The sequence below is a fragment of the Triticum aestivum genome, chromosome 4A (genome assembly GCF_018294505.1).
Source record: "Triticum aestivum cultivar Chinese Spring chromosome 4A, IWGSC CS RefSeq v2.1, whole genome shotgun sequence".
NCBI lineage: Eukaryota > Viridiplantae > Streptophyta > Magnoliopsida > Poales > Poaceae > Triticum > Triticum aestivum.
In genome coordinates, this window is record NC_057803.1 from 692243549 (window position 1) to 692255491 (window position 11943).

The window sequence follows — 11943 nt, forward strand, 5'->3', positions numbered from 1 at the left end:
TTACCTGTACATCATGCCCATGCCTTTTGATTTCTTATTGAGGTCATGTAGCATGTTGTTTTGATGCTTGCAATATGCCTAGTTGATGTTTTGGACAGATTGTTGCTATAACTTGTATAGTGTGTGTGTGTCGAACCGTTGCTCCGTTTTGAGTGTCCTCTATATGAAACTTGCTTGATTTTGCATGTAGTTTCATATTATCATGTTGCATCCTTGTTTTGAGGTGTTTGCCTGATGTTTGTATGCATTTTGCATCAATGCCATGTTTAACTTGTTTTGCTCATATCTTCTAGGCTGTAGCTCCAAATCTAATGAACTTAATATGTAACTTGACTAGAATCTCGTGTAGATCATCTTGGTGCATCTTAACTTGCTTTTTAACAACTTGAACATAAGGTTTATCCAGATCTGGACCAATTTCGAAACTTGCATATGACGACTTACGGAATTGTTATATGTTGTTTCCGGCCTCATTTAAACTTGCCTTGACGTGTTGCTCTTGTATGCATCATCTCTTGCCATGAGTAGCTTCATGTAGTCTTGTCATGCATCATGCTTGTATGTGCATCATGTCTTGTCTATGTGTGGTGTGTTTACCATGTTGTGTGCTTCTTCTCGATAGTTCCCGTTTTGTTGCGATCGTGAGGATTCGTTCGTCTACGCTTGGTTCGTCTTCGTGGCTTCATCTCCTTCATGGACTCGTTCTTCTTCCTTGCGGGATTTCACGCAAGATGACTGCTACCCTGGATCTCAATACTATCATTGCTATCCTAGTTGCTTCGTTCTATTGCTTTGTTGCGCTACCTATCTTTTGCTCATCAAGCCTCCTAAATTGCCATGAACCTCTAACCTTTGACACCCTTCCTAGCAAACCATTGCTTGGCTATGTTACCGCTTTGCTCAGCCCTCTTATAGCGTTACTAGTTGCAGGTGAAGTTGAAGATTGCTCCATGGCGGACAGGATTTTTGATTGGGATATCAAAATATCACTTATTATTATTAATGCATCTATATACTTGGTAAAGGTTGGAAGACTCGGCCTGATGCCTGGTGTTTTGTTCCACTCTTGCTGCCCTAGTTTCCGTCATACCGGTGTTATGTTCCCGGATTTTGCGTTCCTTACGCGGTTGGGTGATTTATGGGACCCCCTTGACAGTTCGCTTTGAATAAAACTCTTCCAGCAAGGCCCAACCTTGGTTTCACCATTTGCCTCACCACCACCTATACCCTTCCCTTGGGTCGGCCAACCAAATGGTCATCTTTATTTTAGCCCCCCCCCCCCCGGGCCAGTGCTTGTCTAAGTGTTGGTCCGAACTGAGCAGCCTGCGGGGCCACCTCGGGGAAACTCGAGGTCTGGTTTTACTCGTAGCTTGACTTATCCGGTGTTGCCCTGAGAACGAGATATGTGCAGCTCCTATCGGGATTGTCAGCGCATCGGGCGGCTTTGCTGGTCTTGTTTTACCATTGTCGAAATGTCTTGTAAACCGGGATTCCGAGTCTGATCGGGTCTTCCTGGGAGAAGGTATATCCTTCGTTGATCGCGAGAGCTTATCATGGGCTAAGTTGGGACACCCCTGCAGGGTATAATCTTTCGAAAGCGTGCCTGCGGTTATAGGCAGATGGGAATTTGTTAATGTCCGGTTGTAGATAACTTGACACCAGATCCGAATTAAAACGCATCATCGGCGGAGTCTGGGAAGTGAACACGGTTTTGGGTTATGTTTGACGTAAGTAGGAGTTCAGGATCACTTCTTGATCATTGCTATCTTCATGACCATTCCGCTTGCTCTCTTCTCGCTCTTATTTGCGCATGTTAGCCACCATCTATGCTTAGCCGCTGCTGCAGCCTCACCACTTTACCCCTTCCTTTCCCTTTAAGCTTTGCTAGTCTTGACACCCATGGTAATGGGATTGCTCAGTCCTCGTGGCTCGCAGATTACTACAACAACAGTTGTAGGTACAGGTTATGCGATGATCATGACGCGAGAGCGATATTTGCTTGTTTTGGAGTTCTTCTTCCGCTTCTTCTTCGATCAGGGGATAGGTTCCAGGTCGGTAGCCTGTGCTAGCAGGGTGGATGTTGTTTGAGTTTCTGTTTGTGTTTCATCCGTAGTTGGATGATGCTCTTATGTATTGTGATGTTGTATTCGTGTGGCATTGTATGCCCCTTGTATGTATCCCCATCTATTATGTAATGTTGATGTAATGATATCCACCTTGCAAAAGCATTTCAATATGCGGTTCTATCCTTGGTGGGACCTTCGAGTCTCTTTAGGATAGTATCGCATATTGGGCGTGACAAGTTGGTATCAGAGCCTCGACCGACCCTAGGAGCCCCCTTGATTGATCGTGTAGTTTGGCCGTTGTTGAGTCTAGAAGAAAACTATTTTCGGAGTCTAGTTATATCGTAGAGTAGGAATTCTTTTTACTCCTCATCCCCTATGTCGCTCTGGTAAGGAATCTTGACGTAGGAGTTTTGAATTACTCCTATTCCCTTTTGAAACTTTCTTTAGGATCACGCAGTTGGTTTTCCGGTAGTTGTTCCTCAGCTCTTTTTATCCGGTGCATTTCTCGTCAAGTCGACTCGAGCCTCTTCATCTTTGAGTTCAATCCTCAGTTGTCTTCTTTTCCCACCCACCCACCCCTTTTTCATCTCGGAGTCCGAGTCCGTAATCGAGTATCCATCCTATTCGTGCGGAGTCTTTGCTTTCTTTCCTCAATAATTTCAACTGGTGTTTTCTCTCTTCAAGATATTCGTCGGTTCCCCCCTCCAAGTTGACTTTGTTTTCCCGCCCTCCCACCCTTTTTATTCCCGGAGTCTGAGTCTCTTTCGACCATCAATTTCATTTGTGTGGAGCCTCTTCAGCCTTTCGTCAATTATTTCAACCGGTGAATTCTCATTTTGTTCGACATTCTTCATCTCTTTTTCTTCTCCGGTGGACTCAATTCAAGTTTTTTTTCGGGTTGATCATATTCTTTTCCTCGGCTCAAGTGTTTTCCCTGCTCGTTCTCCTCTCGCCAGTTTATCCTTCTGGAGTGCTCAAGACATCTCAGGAGATTCGTCTGTGTTCGAATTAATTCAAGATTGTCACCTCATTCAAATATTTCAATTGTTCTGGTGCATCGTCTATCTGTTCAACATCCCGTTCCAATGGTGTTTTCTCTTCAGTGGGCCCTAACCCACGGGTCTTCTCCCAGGATCTTACCTGACTCTTCTAACTATTCCGGAGCCATTCCTAATTCTTTTCGGAGTCTGACGTAAGAATGAATTTCAATAGTCAAATGACTTTTCAAGATCGACTTCAATTCTTTTCATTGTTGGCTCAACCGCTTTGCTTTCCATTCTCCCGGAGTATCTCAGTAATTTTGGTGGTGTTTCTCATCGTCAGTTGAAGACCGAAGAAGAGTTTTTCCTCTAAATCTTGTTTGTTCTGTCGAAGATTCATGGTGCTAGCTCGATATTATCCTATCAAATTGTTTCCAGTCGTGCAATTCTTTTCATCCATCCGGAGTATTTCAGGAGTTATTTTTCCGTCTCGATCATCCGGAGGCCATCGTTCCAGAAGAATCCTACGTCTCTTCTAATTCTTCCTGGTGATGCTTTCTCTTTCCTCAGTCATTTTCGAATTCTTACGATGGTTCGTTCAATATTCTTTTCTTTGATTATCATATTAATTCATTTGTTCTTTCCAATACTACCGGTGGTTCATGAAGACCTTCTCAAGTTTGCGATATGTCACTTCTCAATCCTTTTCAAGAAGAATAAGTAGTATGCAAAATCCTTTGGTTGTCATCAATTTAATTTGATGAAGGATAAGCATACAATAAATCTTATTCTTATTTCCTCAAAGTGATTAATCATTTCCTTCGGAGTTTGTTCATGAGGAATAAATTCTAGTTCCAAGTGTTTCCATCTTTTTCTTTTCCGGAGTTCAAATCTTCCTCAGCTATTTCGTCGGAACCTCCATCTAAATCACCGCAAGGCTCATCTTATTCTTTCTTCCTTCATTTTACCTTGTCATCCTTTTGTTACCGGAGTTCTTCACGGTGGCTCGTCATGATTTAATTCATTCTTCAAGAGTTCATCAAGATTTTGTTGGTGGGGTTCAAGTATCTTTTCTTCTCGCGTCTCGAAGCGCAAATAATTCTTCATTTTCTTCTGAAGTGGAGTTTTGCATTTCTTCGTTCTTCTCAGATATTCAACTCCACTCAATCCTTCCTTCTAAGTTCTTTTCATTACATTCTTTCAATTCTTCCGGAGGTATTGCGTTGCTTATGTCATCAAGTGTCATTCCATCTTGTATAGTTCGTGTTCTATTCTTTCTTTCTTCAACCGGAGTGCTGCCTAAATTCTTTCAGTCTTATTCGTTTCTTATCTCGTTCTATCCGGAGTGGTTTCATAGTCTATCTGATTCCGTGAGCTTTTGATTCTCGTCATTCTCGTCGTTCCTCTCTTCTTCTCGAATGCTCTTGATTCTTTGCTTCTTCTCTTGGGTTCTTGTTTCACCTCATCCCTTTTATCTCCCGTCTCGGTCCTAAGATCTCGGGACGAGATCTCTTGTTAGTGGAGGAGTGTTGTAACGCCCCGGATTCGATGCGCCAGGTGTCTGCCTGTTATTCGCCGTCGTTGCCATATCATTTGCTTGCATGTTGCATTTTGCCATGTCATCATCTGCATTTCATCTGCATGTTTTTCAAAACTTGCATTCGTTCGGGTTCCGTCGTTTCTCTCCGTTGTCCGTTCGGAGTCCAGACCACACTCGCACGCGCCCGCGGCACCTCCGAATATTATTTTTATTAATGGAAAAAAATGTTCTCGGAATGGGGTGATAGTTGGCATGTGGTCTTATTATAGTGTAGACAGACCGCCTACCAAGTTTCGTCGCATTCGGAGTCCATTTGATAGCCCAACCGTTAAACCTACAACCGCAATATAGCCGGTCTATACGTCGGACGCTTTCGGTATCCGGAAACTACTGCCGGGCCTCTCTCTCTCTCTCTCTTCTCTCCTGCAGCCCATGCTCTCTACACAGCCCACTAACCTCCCCCTCCGAGCGCATCCGTCCGACCGCGATCGTACGGCTCGAAAAACCCCCTAGACCCCAAACCCTAGCAAATCTGCTATATAAGGCTAGTCATAGTGCATAGTAACTTAGACTACTAACATACATATGTTACTAGTCTATGATACTACCATCATAGTGGGTAGTAACATAAGTGTAGTATCATGCAAGCCTTCATTTATTATGTTGTAGACTCATTTTGTATTGGGGAGCGTTATGTTATGGTAACATATTATGTTACCACAAGCACCTCTCTCCTCATTAACTTCATGCCACATAAGCATATATGTCTTGGGATATGTTATGTTACTACCTAAGTTACTCCCACTATGGCTAGCCTAAGGACACCCTAGTCCATTTTTGGGCAACCTAGACCCCTCCCCTAACCTCCTGCCGCAGACTCCACCCTCCTCCTCGCTTTCCGCGACGCCCCAGTCAACCCCCGCCCCTTGGCGCCGCCGCCGCCGCGCCACAGACTAGCCACGACGTGCCACGTCGCCACCCCCGCGCCCCGCAGCCACTCAGCCGCCTCCACGTCACCCCAGCCTCCTCCCTCCGCCGCCAGCCCTCCAGGGCCCAGATTCGGCCCGCCGTCGGGCCGAAACGGGCCCCGCCAGCCCGCGCGTCTCCCAGTTGCGCCCGACCCTGCCACCCGATGCCCCGAGCGCTCGTCCCCGAGCTCCTCGCCGGAGCCCCTTCACCACTTTGCGCCGCCGCCGTCTCGTCGTGATCCGCCGCGCCCCAGGTCGCCGCGCCACCTCGTCGCCCCTCTCCTTCCCGTCCTCCTTCCTCCTCATCCTCTCACCCTTCCTCTCTCCCTCGCAGGGCACCGCCGCCGCCTTGGAGGTCAGCCGCCGCCGCCATCTTGCTCTGCCGCCGTGCTGCCTGCAGGCCTCGCCGCCGGCCTCCCCGGGGCCAGATCCATCCGGATGCGGCCGGAACCGCGCCCCATGGCATCCTCCGCCCACGCCGGCCCCGTCGGACCCTTCCGCCGTCCACCATCGCCGGAAACCGCCGCCGGCGCGACCTTCCTCGACCCTGCGCGTGTGTGGGCACACGCGCAGCCGTGCCTCTGCACGTGCCCCCCCCCCCCGCTGGCCCATCTCCTCGGCCCAGCCTCGGCCTGCCTCACCTCCTCTGCTTATGGGACGAAGCCCGTGGTGAGCAACCCCCTACCCCTCGCCCTAGGTGTCTTTTAGCTATTCGGCGTGCGTCTGTTTTTTTCTTCAGAAAACGACTAAGTCCCTGACATTTTGATGCTCTGTTAAACGTGCTATAACTCCGTGCATACTGCTCCATTTCGTGCGTGTAATATGTCAAATTGTTCAACTCAACGAGTACTTCATTTCATTCCATTGCATCATGTTCATTTGAGCTCATCTTGATCCTGAATCTTCGTTGCAAGAGTGCTATGTGATGTCAATCTGCTGAAACTGTTATAACATGCTCATTTGTCATTTTTGCCATGATTGATGTGTGCATCCTATGAGGTTGATGTCTACATGTGTTTTGATCTATGCCATGCCATCTTTATAGTGGTGTATTCCATGTATTTTTGTGATCAATATGGTGACTAGCACAAGCATGTAAACTAGGCTTCGTGATGTTGCTGATTTTAGTCCCTGTTCTCCTATTATTTTGATGCCATGTAAACATGATGCTACAAAGAGATCCATGCATATTTTGAGATACTTCAGTAAGGATGTTTTGAACATATGGTTATCCTCTATCGATTCATCCCCTTGTTTGCAATTATGGAGTAGTCTAGCATGTCATTTTCGTGCTCTACGTTTGCTACAAAATGTTTCCTGGCAGATTGTTTACATGTTATTCAATTTTCCCAAGGTTGTTGTAATTGATCCTTGCATGCTATGAACTTGTTCTTCTTTGGTTTGTTTCATAAACATGTCTTATTGCTGATGCTATGCTTATCTTGTCATGAAATGACTTGTGGTGAGTGAATCGAGTTTGTTTAGTAGGGTACTTGCTCTTGCTGTTTTGCTAGGCTGAATCTGTTATTTCGTGATGCTATGTAAACCTGCTGCTACAAGTCATTCTATGCATAATCTGGAGATGTTCACTAAGGGTGTTTTGTTCTACATATCATGCTCTATCCATCCATGCCCCGGTTGCATTTATATCCTGCTGTAGCTTGTTTTAATCTTGCTCCAAAGTTGCTAAATAATGTTGCTGTCAGCCTGTTAACATTAAGTTCAGTTGTTGCCATGATTGTTGTTAGTGATCCATGCACCCTATGGACTTGCTCTTTCCATGCTTAGCTTCACAAACATGCCTTCTTACTATTGGTTGATTTGCCATGCCATTTATTGCTCTGTGGTGAGTGGTACAAGCTCACAAACATGCCTACTTATTGTTGTTCCTGTCATGTATGAATCTGTCATATAACTTGCTATGTTTACATGGGTGCCATCATATTTTCTGATCCTTTTTGGCTCATGGTCAGTAAGGGACTTTTGTTATATGCAATTAGTATATTCATGCCATGACTTTGTTTGCCATAATAAGTTCCTGTAACATGTTGTAGAATAGCTCTAAACATTGCAACCTGATGTTATTTTCTGCAAAGTCTGAACTATTAATGTTTGCAATCTTGCCATGTGTGTTTGAGCATGTTTTCGTGATTTATGGAGATAGCTCAGTGCTCATGTTTTGTTATGCTTTACCTGTACATCACGCCCATGCCTTTTGATTTCTTGTTGAGGTCATGTAGCATGTTGTTTTGATGCTTGCAATATGCCTAGTTGATGTTTTGGACAGATTGTTGCTATAACTTGTATAGTGTGTGTGTGTGTGTCGAACCGTTGCTCCATTTTGAGTGTGCTCTATATGAAACTTGCTTGATTTTTCATGTAGTTTCATATTATCATGTTGCATACTTGTTTTGAGGTGTTTTCTTGATGTTTGTATGCATTTTGCATCAATGCCATGTTTAACTTGTTTTGCTCATATCTTCTAGGCCGTAGCTCCAAATCTAATGAACTTTATATGTAACTTGACTAGAATCTCGTGTAGATCATCTTGGTGCATCTTAACTTGCTGTTTAACAACTTGAACATAAGGTTTATCCAGATCTGGACCAATTTCGAAACTTGCATATGAGGACTTACCGGAATTGTTATATGTTGTTTCCGGCCTCATTTAAACTTGCCTTGATGTGTTGCTCTTGTATGCATCATCTCTTGTCATGAGTAGCTTCATGTAATCTTGTCATGCATCATGCTTTTATGTGCATCATGTCTTGTCTATGTGTGGTGTGTTTACCATGTTGTGTGCGTCTTCTCGATAGTTCCCGTTTCATTGCGATCGTGAGGATTCGTTCGTCTACGCTTGGTTCGTATTCATGGTTTCATCTTCTTCATGGACTCGTTCTTCTTCCTTGCGGGATTTCAGGCAAGATGACCGCTACCCTGGATCTCAATACTATCATTGCTATGCTAGTTGCTTCGTTCTATCGCTTTGCTGCGCTACCTATCTTTTGCTCATCAAGCCTCCTAAATTGCCATGAACCTCTAACCTTTGACACCCTTCCTAGCAAACCATTGCTTGGCTATGTTACCGCTTTGCTCAGCCCTCTTATAGCGTTGCTAGTTGCAGGTGAAGTTGAAGATTGCTCCATGGCGGACAGGATTTTTGGTTGGGATATCACAATATCTCTTATTATTATTAATGCATCTATATACTTGGTAAAGGGTGGAAGACTCGGCCTTATGCCTGGTGTTTTGTTCCACTCTTGCCGCCCTAGTTTCCGTCATACCGGTGTTATGTTCCCGAATTTTGCGTTCTTTACGCGGTTGGGTGATTTGTGGGACCCCCTTGACAGTTCGCTTTGAATAAAACTCTTCCAGCAAGGCCCAACCTTGGTTTTACCATTTGCCTCACCACCACCTCTACCATTCCCTTGGGTCGGCCAACCCAAGGGTCATCTTTATTTTAGCCCCCCCTAGGCCAGTGCTTGTCTAAGTTTTGGTCCAAACTGAGTATTATGCGGGGCCACCTCGGGGAGACTCGAGGTCTGGTTTTACTCGTAGCTTGACTTATCCGGTGTTGCCCTGAGAACGAGATGTGTGCAGCTCCTATTAGGATAGTATCGCATATTGGGCGTGACAACTAGTTTCAAGAAAAAGGGCAAGGGAAAGAAAGGGAAATTCAAGAAGTATGGCAAGAAAGTTGTCACTCCCGTGAAGAAGCACAAAGCTGGACCTAAGCCTGAAACTAAGTGCTTCCACTGCAAAGAAAATTGTCACTGGAAGCGGAACTACTCCAAATATTTGGCGCATAAAAAGGATGTCAAAGTGAACAAAGATATATTTAATATACATGTTATTGATGTGTACCTTACTAGTGCTCGTAGTAGCCCCTGGGTATTTGATACCTGTTCAGCTGCTAAGATTAGTAACTCAAAACAGGAGTTGCAGAATAAATTGAAACTAGTTGAGGGTGAAGTGATGATGTGTGTCGGAAGTGGTTCCAAGATTGATATGATCATCATCGCACACTCCCTATACTTTTGGGATTAGTGTTGAACCTAAATAAATGTTATTTGGTGTTTACGTTGAGCATAACAAACAAGATATGATCGTGTTTATTGCAATACAGTTATTCATTTAAGACAGAGAATAATAGTTATTCTGTTTACATGAATAAAACCTTCTATGGCCATACACCCAATGTTAATGGTTTATTGAATCTTGATCATAGTGATACACATATTCGTAATATTGATGCCAAAATATGCAAAGTTGATAATGCTAGTGCAACATATTTGTGGCACTGCCGTTTAGGTCATATTGGTGTAAAACGCATGAAGAAACTCCATATTGATGGACTTTTGGAATCACTTGATTATGAATCATTTGTACTTGCGAACCAATCCTCATGGTCAAGATGACTAAAATGAAGGAAATATGCCCTAGAGCAATAATAAAGCTATTATTTATTCCCTTATTTCATGATAAATGTTTATTATTCATGCTAGAATTGTATTAACCGGAAACATAATACATGTGTGAATGCATAGGCAGTAAAGTGTCATTAGTATGCCTCTACTTGACTAGCTCATTAATCAAAGATGGTTAATGTTTCCTAACCATAGACATGAGTTGTCATTTGATAAATGGGATCACATCATTAGGAGAATGATGTGATTGACTTGACACATTCTGTTAGCTTAGCACTTGATCGTTTTAGTTTACTACTATTGCTTTCTTCATGACTTATACATGTTCCTATGACTATGAGATTATGAAACTCCCGATTACCGGAGGAACACTTTGTGTGCTACCAAACGTCACAATGTAACTGGGTGATTATAAGGTGCTCTACAGGCGTTTCCGATGGTACTTGTTGAGTTGGCATAGATCGAGATTAGGATTTGTCACTCCGATTGTCGGAGAGGTATCTCGGGTCCATCTCAGTAATGCACATCACTATAAGCCTTGCAAGCATGTGACTAATGATTTAGTTACGGGATGATGTATTAAAGAATGAGTAAAGAGACTTGTTGGCAATGAGATTGATCTAGGTATTGAGATACCGACGATCAAATCTCGGGAAAGTAACATACCGATGACAAAGGGAACAACGTCTGTTGTTATGCGGTATGACCGATAAAGATCTTCGTAGAATATGTAGGAGCCAATATGAGCATCCAGGTTCCGCTATTGGTTATTGACCGGAAACGTGTCTCGGTCATGTCTACATTGTTCTCGAACCCGTAGGGTACGCACGCTTAATGTTCGGTGACGATCCGTATTATGAGTTTATGTGTTTTGATGTACCGAAGGTAGTTTGGAGTCCCGGACATGATCAAGGACATGATGAGAAGTCTCGAAATGGTCGAGACATAAAGATCAATATATTGGATGACTATTGTCGGTGTCAAAACCGGCGGATCTCGGGTAGGGGGTCCTGAACTGTGCATCTAGGCGGATGGTAACAGGAGACGAGGGACACGATGTTTTTACCCAGGTTCGGGCCCTCTCGATGGAGGTAAAACCCTACTCCTGCTTGATTAATATTGATGATATGGGTAGTAAAAGAGTAGATCTACCACGAGATCAGAGAGGCTAAACCCTAGAAGCTAGCCTATGGTATGATTGTTGTTCGTCCTACGGACTAAAACCCTCTGGTTTATATAGACAACGGAGGGGGATAGGGTGAACCAGGCTTCAATGATGACGAGTCCGGCACGCAAATTGTCTTCGGCATTGCAAGGCGGGTTCCTCCTTCGAATACTTCATAGAAGAGGTTGAACACAAGGATAGTGTCCGGCTCTGCAAAATAGTTTCCACATACCACCGTAGAGAGAATAATATTCGCACAAATCTAATATGTTGAGGTCTTCCGTAGTGTGACATCATGCCACAACCAAGCCTTTATTTGAATCGTTTTACTGTCCCACCTCAGCGTGTTTAGCGAGGAGGTTTGCTTGGCATGTCTTGTCAAAGCAGAGATCGTGGCCCTTATTCCGGGATTCTCACCAATATGGGCGTGGGTAACCCAACCGCGCCATTAATCGCGACGCTTGGGAGATAAGCGAGTTTTTCTAGGCTGGTGGCGGCATATAGTTTCGGTCGCCCATATAAGGGGATAAGGATCTGCCCTTTCAATCTACGCCTTCTTCCTCCTTTGCTTATCCATTTCCGCGCACTCGAGCTCCAGCGCCCAAGTCCGCACTTCCCACCTCAACCTTCTTCAATCATTTCCGGAGCGGGAGGTAGATGGATGGCCTCCACCGTCACGGAGGGGCACATCAAAAAGTTGAGGAAGGCTGGATACTTGTCTGACGACATCGTGCACCGGCTCCCAAATAAGGGGCAACTCATCCCCACCCCTAGGCCCCGTGAGAGGGTGGTGTTTC